This window comes from Cryptomeria japonica, chromosome 7 (genome assembly GCF_030272615.1).
Source record: "Cryptomeria japonica chromosome 7, Sugi_1.0, whole genome shotgun sequence".
Classification (NCBI taxonomy): Eukaryota; Viridiplantae; Streptophyta; class Pinopsida; order Cupressales; family Cupressaceae; genus Cryptomeria; species Cryptomeria japonica.
The window spans coordinates 843,807,584-843,823,619 of record NC_081411.1 but is presented as its reverse complement, the minus strand read 5'-3'; positions in this window follow the sequence as shown (position 1 = coordinate 843,823,619).

The following is a 16,036-nucleotide window of genomic DNA, read 5'->3' as shown; positions in this document are numbered from 1 at the left end:
CCTCCATTACACATCTAAAGGTGAGATACCCAATTGATATGATATATTTTTTATATAATTTCACAATTTTTTTTTATTCTAACTCTATTTTACCTATTTAATAAACTTTAAAATATAATATTATAACATCCATTTTTAAAATAATATATATTATTTTATTTAAGATAATAGATAAAATTTATGTTATAATTTTTTTTAACATACAATCTTTTAAATTAGACACCTTGGAATGATTAAAGCACAATTATACAATATCTGATCATGAATTGAATCTAAAAGATAAAATAGTTTTAAAAAACAAATTAGGTGTTAGCCAATATTTTTTAAATATTATATAACTTAGATCTATATAGCTAAAGCATAAATGTTGTCTCATCTCATCACCCTTTTCTTCAAACTAATAATAATAATAGAAGGTTTTGTTGTATTAGCTTTGGAGTATTATATTTGTTTGCAACTCACAAAGGCACGAGCTCAACAACAATATATGTAATTATTCTCAAAAGTCTACTCCATGCACGTATGTGACAAAGTTTTATTTGAATAATTAAAAAGGCCTAGCTTTAATTATTCAATTTTTTATGTTTTAATTATAATTATATTCTACTTTTATTTTTTATCTCATTTCTAAACTTTATTTTATCTAATATACTAAACTTTAAACTATAATATCATAACATCTATTTTTAAAATAAAATATATTATTTTTGTTTAAAGAAATATATAATAAATCTTATATTATTATTCCTTTTAACAATATAAGATGGAATATACAATCTTTTAAATTAGATGCCATGGAATGATTAAGGCACAATTCTATAATGTTTAATTAGAAAAAAAGAGAATTTTTTTTGTACTATCTTTGGAGTATTATATTTGTTTGCTTCACTTTAATGTAACTCACAAAGCTACGAATTAAATCATAATGTTATAATATTTTTTTATAGGTTAATATTCTCAAAAGTCCACTCCATGCCCATACATGATATTTTATTTGAATAACGAACAAAAAGCTTAATATTAGGATAATATTTTTATCGGTTTTGAAGCCATGACATAAATTAACTCTTAAAATTTGTGTGCCTCTCCTTTTCATTGTATAAACCTCTGATTCATATGTGCTTGATAGGCTAAAGTAATATTGTCACATTTGCAGGCTTGTTGAGGACCTTGGGTATTGAGGACAGAGATATCAGTATTTGAAGATAAAAAAAGGTATGCTTTCAAAGTACTATGAAACCATATAGCAGATTTGTCTATATCTTGTTCTTAGTCCACAATATATTTACCTTTTGTTTTTCGCTTTCTTTTTTTGTTGAGTTCTTCGACGTCTCCCTTGTCTGTTACAGATCTGGACAATCTGCTTACAAATCACCTGTCTAGCAGCTAAAACTAATACATTTGTTTGTAATCTTTTGGGCAATGTTTAAATGATATGAAAGGCTTACTTTACAGTAGTGGACTTCATTTGAAATCTAACTATTTGAATAGAAACTAGGATTCTAGAGAAATCTTCTTTTGGAAATACTAGAATATGCATTGGTGTCTCAAAACACAACTTGGCTAAGTGCCTATTGCTTATATTGTTGTAGTTGAAGTCTCTTTTCTATCCTTGAAGTTTATTTCCAAGGAAGTATATAATTCCTCTGCTTTTGTGAGGAAGAGTAGAACAAGAGATAAACTATAACTAGTATTATGCATTTTTAATTTCACTTTTGTATTAATTTCAATGAGTTTCATGTTCATAAACATCTCAGACAATGCTTTTGTAGAAAAAATTGAGTACAAGACTTGCTATAAGGATTTACCTGCCCAGGACTTCCACAGTTATAATAAGAAGTCTGACTCTTACTACAGAGCACAAAATCCTCTCTTAGATCTCCAAAGCATATATACTGCATCATAGCCAGAATCCTCCTGCCGAATTTTCCTCTGCCATGAATGCATTATTTGTATGTTTATAGACATAGATCTAAGATGTTATGGCTATGAAAAGGAAAAAACCACATGTCAAAACATTGGAGTATGCCATTGAGATAAACCCACGTTTCATACCTCTAACACTAAAAATACAAATGCCATGCACTCAAAACTCCATGTTTCAAACATCCAACATAGAGGGAGAAGAGAGGGAGGTTAGTATTAATCAATGATGGCTAGAAGATATCTATCATTTGTACACGCTTTTCGACTTGAAACAAATTGAAAAGAAAATTCACACGCAAATTCAAGCGCAAATAAATGATACACTTCCATAAGCAAACAAACAATAGATTGTATTTAAGCTCCAATGAACTAAATTAAACAAAGTTTTAGGGACTTCTGCAAAATTTATACAACATAAGAGTATCATACCACTGGTGTTTTTAGGAAACTTACAGTACAGGATAATTATGCGGCGATAATATTTTGAAAAACTCTTGGACCCTTTCTTCAACAAGAAACTGCTCTTGTTGTGTCACAATTAGTGAATGCGACGAAGGGGACACCATGGTTAGGAACCACAAGAGCTTGGTTTAAAATATTCCTGCTCTCTTCTATGGATCCCTTCGTCCTTCAATTTTGTTAGGGCGTTAGACTGCAACTTTTTGACTAACAAATCATATTTATGAAACCACAACAAAGCTAGCACTTCATATACTTCCTGCTTGCAGTAGACTGGACTAGTAGAAGAACAAGATATGTTTATTGACTCTGTATATGCTCCCCTCTGCATTTGGATTGTGATGCTACTTGTTCTTCTTGTTGAGCTTTTATGTTACCTTTCTGTTACCAAGTACAATAAAACGATTAGACATGAAAACAATAAAATATTATACTTGTAAAATTGAAATGATGAACTGAACTGAATGTTACTATTAGGACCTAAAAACTTACATATCATAGTCCTCCACATGCTTCGACCTGAAAACGCCACCCCACCCACGTATGAAAAGTTTACACATGAAACTTTTGTTGTCAAAATTGTGCTGGCTACGTTGGCCTATCTGCCAGTTGTCATCTACATGCAAAAATACCTAGCCTAGTTGACATGAAGCATGAAATCAAAATAAAATAAAGGGAGAAGATACCTTAATTTGTTCTTTTTTCTCTTACATAGGGTTAGCGTTTTGGATGGTTGTATATATTTGTCATCTATTTGCTTTAAAAAAATATAGTAATAAACTATTATATTCATTTTTTTACTGCAAAGCACATGCTATAAAGGAAAAAATGAACTTATATTGCTACATTGTTTTTTTTTTAATATTATATCTCTTGTTGTATATTAGATTTTTAATTGTGTTCACATTTTTATATGTTTAAGATAGTTTGGGATGTGGAAGCTTGGGAATATCTATTTCTTCTGTTTGTATGTTCTTTTATGGCTGTAAGCAGTTCAACTTGATGAAGTGAACTAAAAGCAGTTCAATCATTATTCAAGCTTATTTAAAAAAATCGATCATATTTAAAATTAATTTTTTTCATTGATTAACACTACTAGAATAGTTATACTAATCCATTTAGTATCCTTTACAAAGTACATTTTCCTCTTTTCCCATTTTTATATTACTTAAATAAGCGTTGCTAAAATTCTACCTTAAATTAATGCTATTACTAAATCTTTTATCATATAGTTAACAGTTGATTATTTTTTTGTTTTATCCACAAGATAGCAAAAAGACTTAGCATTTATTTAACATGTGAACAATCTACATCTACATTATTTCTTATTCATTATATCTTGTAATGGTACTTAACTACTGCCACTCTATTATATCCTTGTTCAAATTCTATAACAACATTAGCTATTGAGAAACTGATTGTTTTTGAATTTAACTTATTCATTGATATTTGTTTCAAATCATTAAAAGTAATATATAGTGCTCGAAGTTTTCATTAATATTTATTAAATACAAAAAAAAATAGACACATTTGTTTAAGTGAGATAAAGATTTCTAAAGAATTAATTTTTTTTCAAAAATGATGGTACTTGAATTATGCTTATGCTACTTCAATTTACATATTATCACAGAATGTACACTGTGCCAACCAATAAGCGAATATATATTCTGCCACCGAAATGGGATTGTCCAATTATTGGGCCAATTGATACGACCACAATGACACACATATTTTGTTTCTATTCTCCCTCCACTGAAGGGTCTCTGAGGATGATATTAGGTGAAGAATTATTGCAAAATGCTTCTAGTTCAGTCTACTACAGTGATGTGGTGTCCCGTTTCCTGTCAAATTGCATGGAGTTGGTGCAGGACCTAGAGTTTGTGGAAAAGTTTGTAAATTTGTATATTCAAGACTATTTCACTCCTTTGATTGGTTACAATGTCGCTATCAATTCTTATGATACAAGAAACCATAATGGTCTTTTGGGGGGTATATTCTCGCTCGACATAATAGCACTATGTGATGCAACTTCTTGTGTTTATAATGCTATAAAAGTTGCAGTGAACAATAATTGTGAGCTGGTTTTTACACATGCATTGAAAGAACACAACAAGCACTTGGGCCATGATCTCACAAGAAAGCTATCAAATGTCTTCAAGGCACTGATGTTCTTATACACATATCTTCCTCTTCATCCTCCTATTACAACTACACTTCCCACACTTGCTTCACAAGTGTCTTCTTAATTTGCATGCACATCTTTCTCATGCACCTATGTTTATGCTTTACTATTCTATTGTAAAACCTATATGTCTTCCCATGTTTACTACTATCAATATATTTCAGCCATAAACATAAGACATTTTCAGAAGGAAGTATACATTTAAATGTGTCATTGTTATTTCTATTTGAGATGTATGTGTGTCAAAATGTGAAATCGGTAACTGCAATCATGAATTGTGCTTGTCATAAACTTAATATATCAGATTTGTAATTAGTAAACAAGGGAAAAACAACAACAATGCACAAATATATGAGTACCCAATCACTTAGAACAATGCAATATTCACTATGAAATCAATAGTTAATTACACAACACCAAAACAAGGCAAGTAATATATTGAAAAAATATAAATAACAATAAAAATTATTATATTATATCAAATTAATTTTTTGTTCACAAAACTGAAATTAATATGGCCATCTATTTGTACATATAACTAACATGTAAAAAATAATTTATTTGTCTGAGTAAAAAGTAACAAATTTATGATTTACCAAAAAATTAATAATCATGTTCTTTTTTGTTATATTGAATTGAAAATACCTCGTATATAATTTTAAGATCATATTCAACTTAAGTGAAAAAAACATTTGCAGGAGATAGTTAGACCTTATGTCCACAAATGTTTGATTAATTTAATAGTTTTTTTTTTGCAGTATTAAATCCAACAATGACTTAGAAATATTCTTTCTGTTTGAAAATCAAAAGCAAATCAAAATAGTTGACGTCACATTGAACTAGGTTTTAACACATTATGTCGATTACTTGTATTGCAGGGTCCAAATTAGCCCAATTTGCTAAATTGAAGAGAAATCAGCTTAAATACCAGCTTCAAATTTCAGCAATATAGGTACAATTCACTTCTTTATTTTTTATGTACAAATTTCATATTACTGTGAACTCAACCTAGCATTGTAGAGATAATGTAGTTCGATTGAGAGGGGGAAAATCTTCACAATAATAAATGATCTTTGCATATTGTGAATGTTGTTTAGAAAAATGAACTTACCATTGTAGATATAATGCAGTTCTATAGGGAGAACAAAAAATTAATCAAAACACTTGATTAAATTTTGTACAAGAAAATTTGTTTTTACATTTATATTCATTATGATATTGTTAAACAAGACACATATTCAAATTACTAAACTCATATACATTTTTGTACAGGTCATGAAAATACCATGTGCACATAGTAGTATACAATTTAAAACAATGGTTGCCCCTGCCTATCACAGTAACTTACCACTAGAAATAGTTGCTCTCTTTGTAGAGATGTGCATCGTATTTGTGATTCTTATGATAGTAAAAGACAGTCCTCTATTCATTACATTATTGACATGCAATGTAGTAATATTCTACTACTTCTTTGCATTGGTCATTGTTTAATGGATTTGTATCAAGGGGTTCTAGAAAGCTAAGAAAAATACAGAGAGATTGGTAAAAAAAACGTCCTTTGTCTTCTCTACCAAAAAAATGTAGTTAGATAGAGCAAGGAAAATAAAATACTTGCACAACTCAATGCTTATTTTCACATTTTCATTGTTCTCCTCATATTAACCGTCTTAGTAGCCCAATGTCTAGAGCATCTATTTACAGTAAACCAGTCTTGTATGCTAATTCCATTGTACATAGTACCATAGACATTGACAATGTTAGTCAAAATATCGAAGAAGGTGACTGCATGTTGTCAACTAATACTTTAGACTTGCTTCCGTCAAATCCATTTACCCCTAGCACTGGAAAAGGAAAGCACAATAAGTGCTTTCGTAGCTAGTGGATTGTTGAATGATATTGTCCACAAATACATTTTCCAGCCAACTGTTTGTGACATTATTAAAGGCGAAGGAGACAACGATGCAGGTCTAATTACCTGTAATTGTTTGGAAAATTATACTGGTACACCTCATTTGTCAACTCCAACCTTGGAAAAAGTAGGACACGTAGCTTCAAAGTCTGTATACCTACATCAAATAACTAGTATGATCCTTATTTGTACATGATTTCCCCAATTTTTGGCATTGCTATGCAGTAATTGAATTCACTAACAATTTCTTCTGCTCATATATTGTAGAGGATAGTCAAGTTTGGCTTCAACAAAATACTCTATGCCACAAAGGTGACAATTTCTCCACTGAGCTTCTTACTGCTGACAAAATTTTAAATGTGGAAGGCATGTCAAATAGTGAACAGTTTAATAATGACATATCGATTCAACATCAACACAATGACTACTATTCCTTGAGACAGAAGGGTTCTAGCCTGCCACAACAAAGAAAACAATGTTGTCAGCTATGTTCAGAAGTTCAATTAGAGGTGCAACAAGTAAAGAAGGACTTAGAAAAGATAGAAAAATGCTTAAAGCAATTGGAAAACTACAATATCGAACTATGCACATATTTGTAAGACATTGTTAAGCATTCAATGTGAAGAGTTGTGCAAAAAAATTATTATAGTTTGAACTATAACAAAATTTCAGAGAATGTGCATACTCTTTGTCAAGTCCCTTCTTTGCAGATATATTGAAAGATCAGATATGAAGGGTGCAAACTATTTCCAACCAAATATTTCTTGTAATAGCAAGCTTCATATGTTTGTATTATTTACAAATGCTTCAAGTTTGACTTTGTAAGTTAATTACTGAAATAAGGATGATTTTTCACCACCATGTATATATAGTTGAACAACATATACGTGTGGCACTTGTCAACATATTTAAGAGCCTATTAAAAACCCTACTTATATAAATACTTTATTTATTTATTTTATAAAGTAGAAGTGACATAATAGATTCTAAACTTCTGTCTCTATACACTGATCCTATTCAATATAAATAGAAGAGTTTGTGTCTATACATTTTATCATATTGTTGTATTACTAGGTAATCTATATGTCTGTCTTGTAATTGACCTTGGGAATTAGATCATTTGTGGGAAATTTTTTTATTATTGCATGTAAAAGTTGACATGAGCATTCTTGATGTTCTTAAACATGTTATTACTCTTTGTGGTAACTGGATTATTTACACCATTGAAGGATCTAAGGCCTAGAAGGTTCTTCTGAAGCATTACATTTAAGGTTCTGTGTCTTATGGAAAACTATGTTGGAAGGAAATTTGATTTAACTATCTTCATTTCACCAATGCACCTATCAAGAATTAGGGTCCTCTTCTTCTTCAATGCATTTGAAAAATATTTGAAACTATGAAATGCTACCTTAGGTGGGTTGGTGATGAATTTGTAAACAAGCTTTTGGTCAATGAACATAATTTGTGGTGCTCCCTTATCATCAAAATCTATAGAAGATTACATAGTACCAATTGAAATTTTTTACGCCTTACTTGTCGTTCATGTACAAATGACCTGGACTTTTAATGACTATACAAGATAACTAGTAGAATCATTTACAACATGTATTCATTGTTGTCTCGATTGTATCTATTTTGAAATAGGCAATGGAAAACCATAATTTAAAAAAAGAAATAATTTAGAGAAGAGTAATTTATACAATTGCAATTACTGTAAATTATGAAATGATATATAAACATTTCAAAATTAAACAACTTTAATCTATGGTTATCTGAATGCATTGGAAATTAGATATATATGCATTAGTTAATAATAATTGTAGCTTTTCATTAGTGCAAGTAATTAGGTACATTAAAAAAAAAAAAAAAAAATATATATATATATATATATATATATATATATATATATAGTATAGAACAAAACCATATTGTACTCACATTGTCTACTTTTATGGCAGATATCGACACATGTATTGACAAACAAGAGATATGCCACACAATTAAACTTCACAAGCTAAGTGAAATACAACCAACTCCATACATATTTAATAATCACAAGATCGACTAACACAAACAATAATTCCCAATTTCTATTCTTCAAAAATATACCAAAATATTAAAAAAAATACTGACAACCAAGAAATGGAGGTAGTAGATGTTGAAAGTTACAAGTGTTTAGGTCGACAAGAAATACGAAACATTGACAATGTACTAAAGTGACATGGACTATATAGAGCACATAATTTTAAGTACAATATAGGTGACTGTCTATTTGATTCCTTTGAACTATTGCTCGAAGGAAAATACACATCAATTGAACTCTGAAATGGGACAATCGACTACTTTGAAACATGTCTTGCAAGAGGTGAAATAGAACCAATCAACTCATACAACCTTGAACTACATCCACCTACTCTTGTAGACCTACACAATGTCCCAGATCAAGAAACATATCTACGTAAGATGAGATTGTCTGCAAAACCGTGTACACCACCCACTGGAGTTGGATTATAGGGAGACATATTTTGTATACATTGGCTATTGAACTGGTTAAAAATACAAGTGTGTTTGGTCAACAACATCAGGGAAGAAGTACTTGCAAAGTGAGAGATATTACATCCTGTTCCATGATGCTAATCCTCGTAGTGGTCATTTCGAACCATTATTAAAACTTGAAAATGAACATGTCAAATATCACCAAAATACACGATTATCTAAACTTAAACAAATCATTAGAAACAAGAGAGAAGACAAAATTATAGATAGTGGAAAAAGGCAAAAGCTTGAAATTAACAATAGCAGTCCAAAAAATGAAACTAAAAAACAAAAGAACAATCATAAAACAAAAATAACATTACACAAACATAAGAAAATGATAAGAAACAAAAGAGAAGAAGAAATTACAGACCATGCAAAAGGCAAAATTTTGAAATTGACAATATCAGTTCAAAACAGGAGACTAGAGAACAAAATAGCAATCTTAAAAAAAAAAACATTTCACCAATTCAAGAAAACGATTAGAAATAGTCAAGAGCATCAAAACATTGAAGAAATAGCACATAAAATGTTTCAAACTCTGAACACAACTTCAAATGAGAGTAATACAACACAACGCGGGCAGAGTAAAATGATAAAATCAAGAAAGTCAACAAGGATAAAATCTTACTCTCCAATTGACATTTACCAAAGAATAATTGAAGAAACCCCAAAACATACATGTACAATATGCCATGTATTGCATTTAAGAAAAGATATGAGAACCATCAAAGGAAAACTCAAACAAATATATTATAAGTTAGTAAAATGTGATAATACTATATTGACAGATTCCATGTGTCGAATATGCTTTACTGCTTTGAAGCAATCCAAGTTGCCTAAGTATGCTACACCAAGTAATATACGAACAAACAAACCATTGCACTATGTACAAAATCTATTGCTACTAGAAGAATGTCTTGTTTCATTGAGAATTGCATTCGCTCAAATATGGGAGCTAGGCTATAAAAGATCTCAAATAGGACTTACAGGCTCTATTATTAATGTTCCTGTGAACATGAACATTATACAAAAAGAACTACCACAACCAATCAATAGTACAACAATGATAGCTATATATCTCAAAAGACGCTTACATTATAAAAATGCCTTCCAAAAGGGAATGGTACACCCAAACATTGTCATGCAATCACTAACCCAATTGGTCAAAACAAAACCATACAAATGGAAAAATGTCCAAATTAATGAGGACTAGAAACACTGTTTGGAGACTAGCAATAATGATGAAAACAACAATGAACTTAGTACAACTGATAATGAGTCAGATAGTAAGAAAGAACAAGAACATCCATTTGAAATATTGATGCACGGATTCACTGAGTCTACATCTATACAAAAAATGGATGATAAAATCATTGAAATTGCACCTGCACAAGATTTCTATCCAATTGGAATCTTCAAGGACACATACGCTGAAGAAATGAATTTTCCCACATTATTCTTTGTTAATCCACGTGATGAAGACATTGTTAAAAGATTTAGCTACCAAAAGATTGCACAATGGGAACTGACAAATTCGCATAGACAATTTGCATACCACACAACAAACTTATTCTTCAAAACCATCAAAGTACTTATACAACAAGTTTTGTCCACAATGTGGATACAACTTCGAAAAGGGAAGCTAAAGGGAAAAAAGCTATTTGCAAAGGATGTGAAGGAGAAGCCAAACCTAGAGAAATTGTTGAAATTAGATATAGGCTGCACTAATTTCAAAAGAATAATAATATCACCAGACTACACACAACAATTTAAAAAGAACATATTTGCAATGATACGACAACTTGGACCTCCAACTTCTTTTGTTACTTTCACTAGTGCAGAACAAAATTGGGATCCACTCACAAATTCACTGCAACAGTTACAAACTTTACACCAATCAAGACTAGAAGAACATGAATCTTATCAAACAAAGGAAATTGATAAATTCCAATTGATAAAAATGATCCAGTCACTTGTGCTCGATACTATAGGCATAGGATAAATGCATTAAAAAAATTGATATTTACAGATTCCACCTTCTTTGGAAATGTCATAGATTACTTATTTGTAAATGAATTTCAAAATCGAGGAAATGAACATGACCATTTCCTCTTATGGATTGATAATGCACCGGTCTATGGGAAAGATAAGTATACAGACATAATACCATTTGTTTACAAGTATATCACTTGTACCACAAAACATTTGACTCTTGATTTAGCTATACTACACAAACATCACCACACAAGGCAATGTAAGAGATCTAGAAGACGAGTTTGTAGATACAATTTCCCCATTCCACCAATGCAAAATACTACGATAATGCAACCATTGTCAGAAAAAAATGAAACCCTAACTACAATTGCAACAAACATAAATTTGAAATTGCAAAAAGCAAACTATGACAGTTCATACACCTTCCACATGTTCTTAAATGAAATGCAATTAACAGAGGAAGAATACATATTAGCTCTCGATCTACAATACTTAGATCGACACTACTCCTACAAAGAAAGTTATCACAAATATGGAACAATAGTTTCTCAAAAAAAATAACTCCCCTATGGAAGGCTAATACAGATGCACAATATGTCCTAAATGCATATGCTGTAGCAATGTATTGCAGTTCATACATGGAAAAAGTTGACAAATCAATGATGCACTCTTTCCAAAAAATTTGAAAAGATCACCAATAAGACGATATTGATGCAATCAAGATGATAAGTACATTTGGAAATGCTTTGCTAAACCTCCAACAAATATCATCATAGCAAGCTGCGCACATTGTTCTATCACTACCACTAAATTATAGCTCAAGAAAATGTGTATTCATAGATACACGATCTGACAATGACTGCACATTCATACTTAAATCTATGAAACTGATCAAGAAGGAACCAGACGAATCTAAAAACATAATTTTCAAATCCATTATAGACTATTATATAAATCGACCCAACTCTATTGCAAACATTTGCCTTGCACAATTCATCTCCAAGTACAACAAAAATGGTACACATATCGAACGTAAAAAAAAAACCAAATATTATACGTTATATCAATTTCAACAAACATATAGATTTAGAAAACCACTGCGAAGAGCAATTAGTACTGTACGTTCCATTTATGACACATGAGAATACTTTGAAAGATAATTTCAATTCATGGATAAGTGCATATGTACATCTTGAAAGAACAATACAAATGAATCATTCAAAGTTTACATACAACACTACTTCTGTAGGGGGTGACATTGACGAAGCTGTGAATAATGTAAACTTAGAAAATCAAAACATACAGGATGAGGTCTCTTCATTTACAAATTCTAAAGACAAGAATTTTATGACATACAATTAGACATGAACAATACAGGACACCAAAAGATTTCAAGCAAATTTTTAATGTCCTTTGAAATCGGACAACACCCACAAATAATGGATAACAATGAGTACTTCAAATTAAGGCAAATGCTTAATAAAGAAAAACAACAAATTGTGAAGGACATTGTGATTAAAAAAATGAAAAATATGAGAGTGTCATTGCACTTGTTTCTAACAGGAGGAGCTAGAACTGGAAAGACTTTCACTACGAATGCGATATATGAAGAACTAGTTTGTATTTATAACACCTCTATCGAAAATGATCCAGACAAACCAAAGGGTTTGAAAATGACATTCACTAGAAAAACAACATATAACATAGGTGGAATCACATTACATTCAACATTTCACATTCCATTTAACAAATCCAAATTTCTTTCACTGAATACTAAAACACTAGACAAAATGTCAAAGCATTACAAATAACTCCGTGTACTTCTTATAGATGAAATATCACTTGTGGGCTCTACATTCTTACAGTACATTGACAAAAGGTTACGTGATATAATGCAAATGCCCATTGCACATTTTGGGAACCTTGACACAATCTCTGTTGGAGATCTATATCAAGTAGAACCTGTACTTGACTCTGTTGTCTTTGAAAATAAACCAACTCAAAAATAATTGATGCCCTACAACTTTTGGAAAGAGAAAATAAGGTGTTATTCACTGAATTGTACAATGAGACAAAAAGATGACATTTTAATATCAATCCTTAATATAATTCGCATTGGGTTACAAACAAAGAATGATTTGCATTGTCTCAATCAACATTTCTCACGCCCACTACCCATTGACCCAACATTTCCTTTCCTATTTTATAGGAAAAAGGATGTTGATGAACACAACAATAAAATGCTATCTATCATTTCAAACAATGCCATTGTCATAGATGCAATTGATGAATATGAAGAAAATAATTTTACAATAAGATTGTACAATCATACGACTATGTTACCCACACTGATAAAATTGAAATGAAACATTCTTGTTGAAATCTATGCGGGAAAGTAAAGCACAAAAGATGGTCTAGTCAATGGAACAGATGGAATATTTAAAGCATACACAAAATACAACGAGATTGACATTGTATGGCTCAAAATAAACAACCCTACAATAGGACAACACAAAAGGAAAAAACTAGCTCAATGCTACACAAATGACATTGGGTACCTATACTTCACATTGCTAGACCCATTCAAAAAATATCAATGAACAACAAAATAACCATTAGAAAACAATTTCCTATACAAGTAGCATGTGCTAGAACCATACATCGGTCACAAGGACTAACAATGGAAGTTCTAGCATTTGATCACACAACCATTTGACAACATGGCCTCACATATACGGCACTTTCACGTACCAAATCAATGCAATCATTAGTCTTGCCCAAACCTCTTACTACAAACAATTTCAAAATTAAAAAAAAAGTACATCTTGAAATGTCTCGCATTCAAACCAATGCAACATGGCAATTTGAAAACATTAATGTATGTTCCCACAACATGGCACAACTCTTGGTCTGCATATTAAACACTCGTACTTTACAAGCACACACAAATGATATTCTAAATGACTATGACATAATGTCTTCTGACATCATTTGTCTACAAGAGGTTCATACCCATCCCCATCAAAGTAACACTCTACTAAACCTTTACAATTGTGTTTCTATACATAACATACATGGCATTATAACTTTAACTAAGAAACATCTACAAAACTCAAAAACAAAAGAACATAGATCAAGAAATGTAGAGCAATGACAATAACAACACCATTCCCGAACAATGATCTCAATGTTTGTAATGTTTATGCAAGACCAAATGTTCCTATACTTGAAATTTTAACAATCATGAACAAAGTACTATCCCACATTCCCCCCGAAAAAATTCTATACATTGTGGGAGATTTCAATGTTGACATGGCCATACAAAGAAAACATTAAAAAATGCTTGCGAGTTATATGAAAAAACACAATATACATTTCTTGTTAGACCAATCACACACTGGAAACAAACCATTAATTGATCACATCTGGTCTAATTCATACAAAAACATATGCTCCATTTACAAAACAGAGGCATACTGGACTGATCACCTTGCTACTTTTATGAACATGCATATCACTGATTTAACAAACTAAACTTCATAATACTAATAAAAATAAAAATAGAATAAAAAATACACATTGTTCAAATATAATAGAAATGCAATTTCCACAACACATAAAATTTTGCTTCTACAATTCACAAACAATTCATCCATACATGCAAACAAAACACGACAATTATAAAATTTATTCCAATACTACATATGTTTTTTTGCAGGAGAGAAATGGAGCCAACAAAGAGATCAGGAAAACAAACACAAATCAATCAAGAACAGATCACAAAAAGGTATTGAACTTATATTATTTCAAATTATTAAAGATTATGTAAATTTAACAATATTAATGCACTAGTCTTACGATTCTTGCAGATCAAAATTCAAAGGACAAAATGCCATATCTATTGAAGACTTGAATGCAAGGAAAGCAGACAACATCTTCCAAGGGGATGTCCTCATTGTCTACAAAGCTACACTTGACAAAGTGAACAAATCAAGGCCTGTCCTCCGTGCAGATCTAACAGATTTAAAAGCTGAAATGACAATTACAGTTAATGTTAATGGTGAGCTCATAGAAAAATATGAGGAAAAAATAGTGGCAAATTCTGCAATTTGTATTTCAGGATTTGATATTGCCCCGAAGACTCGTGGTGACAACGACTATATTTTAATCCTCAAAGATTCCACCACAATTGAAACAATGCCACGCATGTGTCAAGAATAGAATTTCATACCAAGCACCACAATAAAACAACTACGCTTAAGTACAAATGAGTAACCCATTGGAAAAATTGGTGCTTTGGTAACAAGGACAGGCAAACAAGGTTCACAATACACACTTGACATCAAAGATGGTGACAATGAAACAGACAAAGTACAGGTAAAAAAGTTCTTAATTGTTTGCAAATAACTTGTTCCAAACTTCTGTTCACTATAGGAAAATACTTTGCATACAAAAACTTTCGACACAAAATAACTAACCATGTTACTCTTCAATAGTTGTACCTCCACCAAAGTTTTGGCCAGCAATGCCTCACAATAGAAGACCACCTACAAAGGAATTAAATCCCTGCAATGCTCTTCAGAAATGTTGTAAAAATAGTGGACCAAAGAATAACATTCCGCACAAGCCTTTCAACGTTCATATGCAAGCTCAATCACAAAAGAACATTGGAAAGGCTCAATGGCTTACTGAATAGAACTTATGAGGTAACTATTTTCACAACGTGCATCTCTTTTTTTTTCAAATGCACTGTTTGCACACCACACTAACATTTACCCATCTCTTACAGGTTGATGGTATCCTAAAAGTGTCAAATCCATTCTCAGTTCCATTCTATGGATTTTGCCCACAATGCAATTTTGAATTTGAGAACTATGACATGCTTGAAGACAACACTACTCACTACACTAGGTGTCACTAGAAATTCACCTATGTATACTCACTTCACCTCAACACAATACTTACAGCCGAAAATAAACAAACTATACAATGTTCTCTTGATAAGTCCACAATTGAACAATTGTTGC